Source organism: Setaria viridis, chromosome 1, assembly GCF_005286985.2.
Source record: "Setaria viridis chromosome 1, Setaria_viridis_v4.0, whole genome shotgun sequence".
Lineage (NCBI taxonomy): Eukaryota > Viridiplantae > Streptophyta > Magnoliopsida > Poales > Poaceae > Setaria > Setaria viridis.
The window spans coordinates 8,989,614-8,997,675 of NC_048263.2; positions in this window are offsets into that span (position 1 = coordinate 8,989,614).

An 8,062-nucleotide genomic window follows, 5' to 3' on the forward strand; every position below is an offset into this window, starting at 1 on the left:
TACCCCACTACCCCTAGTGCTAACGTTGACGCAAACCATCTGTGCTCTGATCCTCTTGGTAGTTGCTACTGCTATGACATATATTACCTGGAGACAAAAAGAAAAGGATATTAGGTGGCGATTACAACACAAACTTTAACAAATCAGTCAGAATAAGGTGTGTCAAAGAAGATAAATCACCTTATTGGTGACGCTGGAGGATTGGCAGGCGCCGGCACCGCCATCGGTGGCATTATCGGCGGCACTTGTTGCGCTGTCAAAACACATCACACCATGCTGTTGTCAATCTCCTTGCAGCCATATCTGATCCACGGATCAAAATAACGTACGAACGACATATGCATGAAGAAAAAGCTTGCAAAAAACTTACTGTTGCAGGAGAAGAGCGTTTGGAGCGGCAGCATGGCGCCGCAGGCGAGCGGGAGGATGATCATGCGGACGGGGTCGATGGGTACGGGCATGAGGTCGTTCATGTCGCCGGTCATGCCGTGGCAGAGGCAGATGGGGGCGTCACGGATGATCGACTTGAGGCCGTCGCAGCACTCGGCGGGAGGCGCTAGCACGGTGAGGTTGGTCAGGTAGTTCATGCATGGCATCATGCCGATCAGCGGCGTCAGGCACTCTGTCGGTTGAGCCGGCGGTGACGGTGGCGGTGGGGACGAAAGGTGGGGTGGGACGGCGCCGCCGGATGAACTCGGCGACTGCGGCGGGGTGTTGTGGAACGTCGAGGGGTGGAGCAGTTGGTCTCCCCCGATTCTCGCTTCGGACGGCTGCACCATCGTTGCCGCCACCACGGCGAAGGCGAAGAAGAGGGCGACGAGCTTGCAGGACGCCATTGGTCTTTTGCCTTGGGGGTGTGCTTGGGATGCTATGGCCATGGGTTTGTGGCTGATTTCATGTTGGATGGATGGAGGCGCGGGTTGGTCTGAAATTTATAGTCCTCCTGGTGTCGAGATTGAGGATTTGAACATGCTGTTGTATGAATTATGGACTTTAGTACTGCTGCTTCTAAACTCTGCATTGGTCGTTTTTCATCAGGTAGGCAACGAGTCTGTGGAGCATGAGATTCTGTCTGTAGTTCCTTGTGCCTCTACGTGTGATGCCAATGGCCTATCGAGCTTAAGTGCATTGCATAATCAGTCCCCTATTGCAGGTAACACCAACAAGATTGAGTCCGGAACCTGTGCGGAACCAACACTGTGCGACAACGATCCGGCAAAACATCTGGTCGGTATATTCCTGGATCAACGAGTCCCGGACGTTCGATGCTGGGAATCAAACATCATCCGGGACGTTGTCACGCATGTACGCGTCGATTCACTCAGCCAAACACACGCTAATTGTATATTGCATCCTTTTTGCTGTTGGCCGAGCTTTAGACGCGAGATTCCGGCCGTTCCTGCATCCCGATTCGTACTTTGAACTGCTGCACCCTCGCCACGTCCCATGCCCAGATCAGTCGATCGTATGTTTTTAACGACGGAGAGATGATAGGATTCAGATGAGATTGTTGGAGGGTGTGGGCAGTAGTCACGCTCAGGTAGAACAGTAGTCACGCTCAGGTAGAACAAGCCTACTCTACCGAGTTATCATTCAGATGTCCAGGACTGTCAGATTTCAACATAGAGAAGACCATCTTTATACACGCACAAGTTCTCAATTCACAAAGTCTGAGAACATATTTGATTGTATACGAATGTCTCTCTATAGTCAAGTAAACGTTCTTTTGATTTGTTCCTCTTGGGTGTCACACCTTTTTTCTAACGCAAATGTCACCACATTTAGAGATGTTAAACTACTTCAGTACTAGCGATCATACCAATCTCATTGCCAAAAAATGACTATAGATACTCCTCGATACCTCGATTCACAATATCGGAGAACATGTGTGATTGTATTTGACTGGCTCTAACACACATTATTTTGATTTGTTCAAGTGAGACACTCAATACTCAATGGATCTTGTTCGCGATCGCTTTGAGAACTTAAAAAAAACTCTGCCTTATGATTATGCAACAGAATTGGACGAGTATCCAAATACTCCCTCCGTTCCATATTGTAGATCATTTTAGCATTTTCAGGTTCATAGATATTATTATGAATCCAGACATATACTGTATCTAGGTGCATAGCAAGATTTATACACCTAGAAAAGCCAAAACGACCTACAATTTGGAACCGAGGAAGTATTTTTAGAGCAGTAATATCTAATCTAAGTTTCGAAAAAGAAAAAAAAGTCTGCAATCACCTTAGGTTTACTCTAGTCTCGGTCCACTGCTCTAGGAATTCATTGCATGTAGTTTATGACCATACAAAGCAGCAATTTGGTGGAAAATCTCTACCTAGCAAGTAAGGCTTCTGTAAAAAAAAAATCGTTCACCTGACAAGTGGGTCCCACTTGTCGGAGGGCTCCCGCGTCGCCCTAGCCCGGCCCCGGCTGCGCCGCCTCGGCCCCGGCCGCCCCTCCCGGCCGCCTCCCCGGCCCCGGCCGCCCGCGCCGCCCGGCTTGCGCCTGCCGCCCGCCTCGGCCGGGGGAGAGGGAGTGGGGGCCGGCCGAATTCGGTAGAGGAGGAGGAGAGGGAGGAGAGAGGGAGGGAGGGAGGAAGCAGAGGAGGTGGGGGCCCGAGGGAGGACGAGCAAGTGGCTGTGCCACGATGACTATGAGCAGAGGTAGTTCCTGCAGAGGTGCTAGATGGGGAGCCAGCCGGAGATGGGCCACCAGAGCAGGGAGGGAGCACCGTCAGCATCACTGTCGTGGGCGCATCCGGCGACCTTGCCAAGAAGATCTTCCCGGCACTCTTCGCCTTGTTCTACGAGGACTGCCTCCCGGAGGTTTGTGACCTCATTGCTCGGCTGTGGATGATGCGGTTCCATGAACCCTTGCTGTGGCTGTTTCGGTTTGGGTGGGGCTACTGAATGTGTGATAGTTTCAGTTACAGCTAATCATGATTAATGCAGCATTTTACAGTTAGCAAGATGAGCAATGAAGAGCTCAGGAACATGATTAGGATGACACTGACATGTATGTTCTTGCTCTGTCATTAGTATGTATTGGTATGCTCGCAAAAAAAAATAATATGTATTGTTATACTCGCAAAAAAAATTAGTATGTATTGGTATATCTCAACAGTTCAACACTACAATAGTTTTGCACATGGATCCAGTTCTAGCTATCAGATTGGAGAGCCAAAATATAGGAAATTGTATAATGTACTTTACTACTGCGCCATTGCAATATTACATCACTAATTTCAATTCATTTACGGTTTGATTTTAAATGGACTTCAGGAGCATTTCCATAAATTAAAGAGTGTATGAAGTTCAGAAATTCAGTGTTTTTAAGTTTAGTGACTCAAACGACTACCTGCTACATATGCAATCCATCTAAGCTTGTCAACCATCCAATCAGTATCACTTCATACCATTTGTGGACATTCTCGATCCCCAAAGTTATATTCTAAATGTAATGGAAATTCTATTTGAGCGACCAATAGGGAGAATTGTGGCGATAAGATGGAGCAGTTTCTGCAGAGATGCTTGTACCAATCTGGGCGGTACAACTCAGAGGAGGGGAAGCTTAAAGAAAAAGAGGTACGGATATCGCAAATCGAGTTTGGATTGGAAATTCAGCAAGCATCGTGCCCGCTATGCCTAATCTGTCATGCAATTCAGAAAATGTTCTCAAAATCGTATGGAAGAGCGATGATTTTGCATATAGTACCTTTCTTTTGATTAGAGTTCAGTTTCTAAGGTTAGCTAATGCATTTGTGTGGTGAGATGCGAAATAACCACGCTTCAGAATTTTGTGTCATTAGGAAGGCAAGGTACCAAATAGGCTATTCTACTTGTCGATCCTGCCAAACATATTCATCGATGTGGTAAGATCTGCTAGCCGCACCGCGTCTTCTTCAACCAGATGGACTAGATTTATAGTGGAGAAGTCGTTCGGCCGCGAATCGGAGTCCTCAGGGGAGCTCCCTTGGTCCCTGAAGAAATACTTGGCCGAGGAGCAGATATTCTGCCAAAAAATTTCTGATCGTCCTAACAAGTGGGTCACACTTGTCAGAGGGCTCCCGCGCCGCCCCAGCCTGGCACCAGCCGCGCCGCCTCGGCCCCGCCCGCCCGCCCGCCCACTATGGCAGCCCTACCCGGCCGCGCCCGAGCCGACTCGGCTGCGCCGCATGAGCGTGTCCATATCCCAACCGCGCGGTCCGCCGAAGCAAGGTTATAAAAAAGTTACACAACACGATAAAAAATATGTTGTGCTACACGACACGATAAAAAACATCGTGCACTAAGCAACGTCGTTTCACTGTAGCAACGCATAGGCATCTTGCTAGTAAATTCAGAAGTAAATATCAGATCGTAAGATCCAAGGTGTCATAACATAGACCACCATTATATTTATTTAACATCTACTAATATATATCCGTAGTTGACGGTTGCATCCATCAACGAAATCATTATATGATCGTACCAATATGTACAGTTCCCCTCCACCTGAATAATGCTATTATCCTAAGAGCAACTTAAAACTAACAAGACTGTACCTCACTACCTCTAGTGCTAACGTAGAATTCCCCTCTACCTAAACAATGCTATTATCCTAAGAGCAACTTAAAACTAACAAGACTGTACCCACTACCCCTAGTGCTAACGTTGACGCAAACCATCCGTGCTCTGATCCTCTTGGTAGTTGCTACTGCTATGACATATATTACCTGAAGACAAGAAGAAAAGGATATTTTAGGTGGCGATTACAACACAAACTGCAACAAATCATTCAGAATAAGGTGTGTCAAAGAAGATAAATCACTTGATTGGTGACGCTGGAGGATTGGCAGGCACCGGCACCGCCATCGGTGGCACTTGTTGCGCTGTCAAAACACATCACACCATGCTGTTGTCAATCTCCTTGCAGGCATATCTGATCCACGGATCAAAATAACGTACGGACGACATATGCATGAAGACAAAGGTTGCAAAAAACTTATGCAGGAGAAGAGCGTTTGGAGCGGTAGCATGGCACCGCAGGCGAGCGGGAGGATGATCATGCGGACGGGGTTGATGGGTAGGGGCATGATGTCGTTCATGTCACCAGTCATGCCGTGGTAGAGGCAGATGGGGGCGTCGCAGATGATCGACTTGAGGCCGTCACAACACTCGGCGGGAGGCGCTAGCACGGTGAGGTTGGTCAGGTAGTCCATGCACGGCATCATGCCGATCAACGGCGTCAGGCACTCCGTCAGCTGAGCCGGCGGTGACGGTGGCGGCGGGGACGAAAGGTGGGGTGGGACGGTGCCGCCGGATGAACTCAGCAACTGCGGCGGGGTGTTGTGGAACGTCGAGGGGTGGAGCAGTTGGTCTCCCCCGATTCTCGCTTTGGACAGCTGCGCCGTCATCACCACCACCACGGCGAAGGCAAAGAAGAGGGCGACGAGCTTGCAAGACGCCATTCGTCTTTTGCCTTGGCGGTGTGCTTGGGATGCTATGGGCGTGGGCTTGTGGCTGATTTCGTGTTGGATGGATGGAGGCGCGGTTTGGTCTGAAATTTATATTCCTTCTGGTGTCGAGATTGAGGATTTGAATGTGTTGTTGTATGAATTTTGAACTTCAGTACTGCTGCTTCTGAACTCTGCATTGGTCGTTTATCTTCTGGTAGGCAACGAGTCCGTGGAGCATGAGGTTGTGTCTGTAGTTCCTTGTGCCTCTATGGGTGATGCAAATGGAGCGTACAGAGTGCAGACAATCCTGTCGAGCTTAAGCGTATTGTACAGTCAGTCCCCTATTGTAGATAATACCAACAAGATTGTGTCCGGAACCAACACTATGCAATTGTTGATCACATCCAGAAGCCCTGATTCGCAAAATTACAAGTAAAGCAACACTGTGCAGACAAGCTGACTGGATTTAAATAGTAATTAGAGCCGATTACTTATTTCTGCTGGTTGATGGATCAGGCAGGACTGTCGTTGTGAAATTGTCAAAAAAAAAAAAGCAATGGCTCCCAAATTCTGTGTGCCTTTTCTTACTTTAATGCTGCTAGAAGATGATTTGATTCACGTTCGGCCCAAGGCCCCAAGCCCACCTATTAATTCGGTCCAGTGATCTACCTCCATACCAGAAATCAGAATGGAGAACTCGAGATCGAGAGGCTCCAACTCCGACCAACCATCTCGAAGAACCGTGTTCTCGTCTGCTCCTATAGAATGTTCCCCTCCACCTCCACCACCGCGCCCCGCTTCCTCCGCCCCTTCACCACCACCGCAGCCGCACCCCACCGTGCCATGGCGGCGTCCGCGGGCTCCCCATCCGACCCGCTGCAGCAGCAGTAGCCATCGTCGTCGGCCCCTTCGGGGTTTGCTGGGGTGGGGGCTCCAAGGTCGGCGGCCATAGAAGAGGATGGGTCGGGGGCGGTGTGGAGACCTGACAGTGGCGGTGGGTTGGTCGGTGGCAGAGACGACACGGCGCGGGTGCGCTGCGGTCGGGTGGGGTTGGATCCTAGCTGCGGGGGCTAGGAAGGACGGGGTCAAGGGGGCAGTGGCGGATGGTGGGTGGACAGCACAGCTGTTGCCGGGCAGGGTGGTGGAGGAGGGGTGTAGGTGGAGCTTGCTGAAGGAAGAAGAAGAGGATGGAGATGAGCCTTGAATGAGCCGAAAACTACAACTTACATCTAACTTTCGGAAGCTAGATAAGAGCCCCAGTTGAGGCAAGGGTCTATTAGCCATTCCCATCTTGATTCGTCCATCTGTCGGTCGTCGACCAACACGAGCTCTCAACTCGACCGCATAACCATCGATAAAATATTTTGAGACAAGTGGCACCGGTCGCATGGCCCTTCAAGAACATACCCTTAACTGGCAACACAAAAGGCACAATCCTGACAACACGAGGAGATAAAGGGACAGCAACTGCATTTTCATCGGCACCAAAAGAGTCGAGTAGGTTCGATGAACAAATAGAACTACAAACTGGATTCAACCGCAATCAGGTTCAGAAGAACAAGCAAAGCCGTACAGATTCATAAATGAAGAAGGGGTTCGGCGACACAACGGGGGGCAGGTAGGGGGTGGCAGTAGAGGGACTCAAATGTTCAACAGCTACAGCTAGTACGGTTTCTTCGGGGGGGGGGGGGGGGGGGGGGGGGGGGGGGGGGGGGGGGGGGGGGAGTCGAAGGAAACAAGAGCTATAGCTAGTACGGTTCCGAGGATGCGAGCAGTCCGATGGCGTTGTGCGTTCTCGCCGAGTCCGGTCCGATGGCATTGCCATGTACCTGTGAAAAGTCAAATGACGGAGCCGAGTACACATGCAGTCCTGAAGCCGTGTACAGGAGCCGCGAAAACTCCGAAAACGCGAAATGATGCCAATCGATGGATTGAAGCGGACTCCACGCGTCGGTCGAGCGGATTGGGTATGCACCGGATGCGTTTTGCATCCGGTTTGCACCCAATTTTCTTCCGCCGTTTTGCATGCAACATGCATGATTCATTTTTGCAGAAATGTCCTCACAGGATGACATAATTATGCGGAGCCCTTGCATGATGGTCTCGCGTTGACTCCGGCACAGTACGCACGGTTGCATGTCTACATGTATATATGAACATGGCGCATCATTAATTAATCACCGCATAAATGTACCACGAGATCAAAATCAACTGGATAATCGGAAACCATATAGAATTACAGTTCAAAATATACACTCCATCTATCCCAAATTACTATTCATTTTGACTTTCATATATACTCTAAGACCCCGTTTGGATCCCTTCATTTTGAGGAATTGGAATCTACTTAATGGAGTAGGCTAATTTATCTTGGAATGTGGCATTCCACAACTTTCCAAAGTTTAGATATAAGCCTATCTTAAATTCATGGGGTGGGAGATGGAAATTGATTCTATAGATTATGGTTATTAGAATGGAATTCAATTCTTATAGCATGCTCTTGGACTCGCTTCTCTATAGTAGAAGTGCAGCATATAAGTATCTCTCCCATATCACCAACTATAATATACAACTATATTCCACGTATAATTATATTAGCTTAATTAATTTGTGTCTAA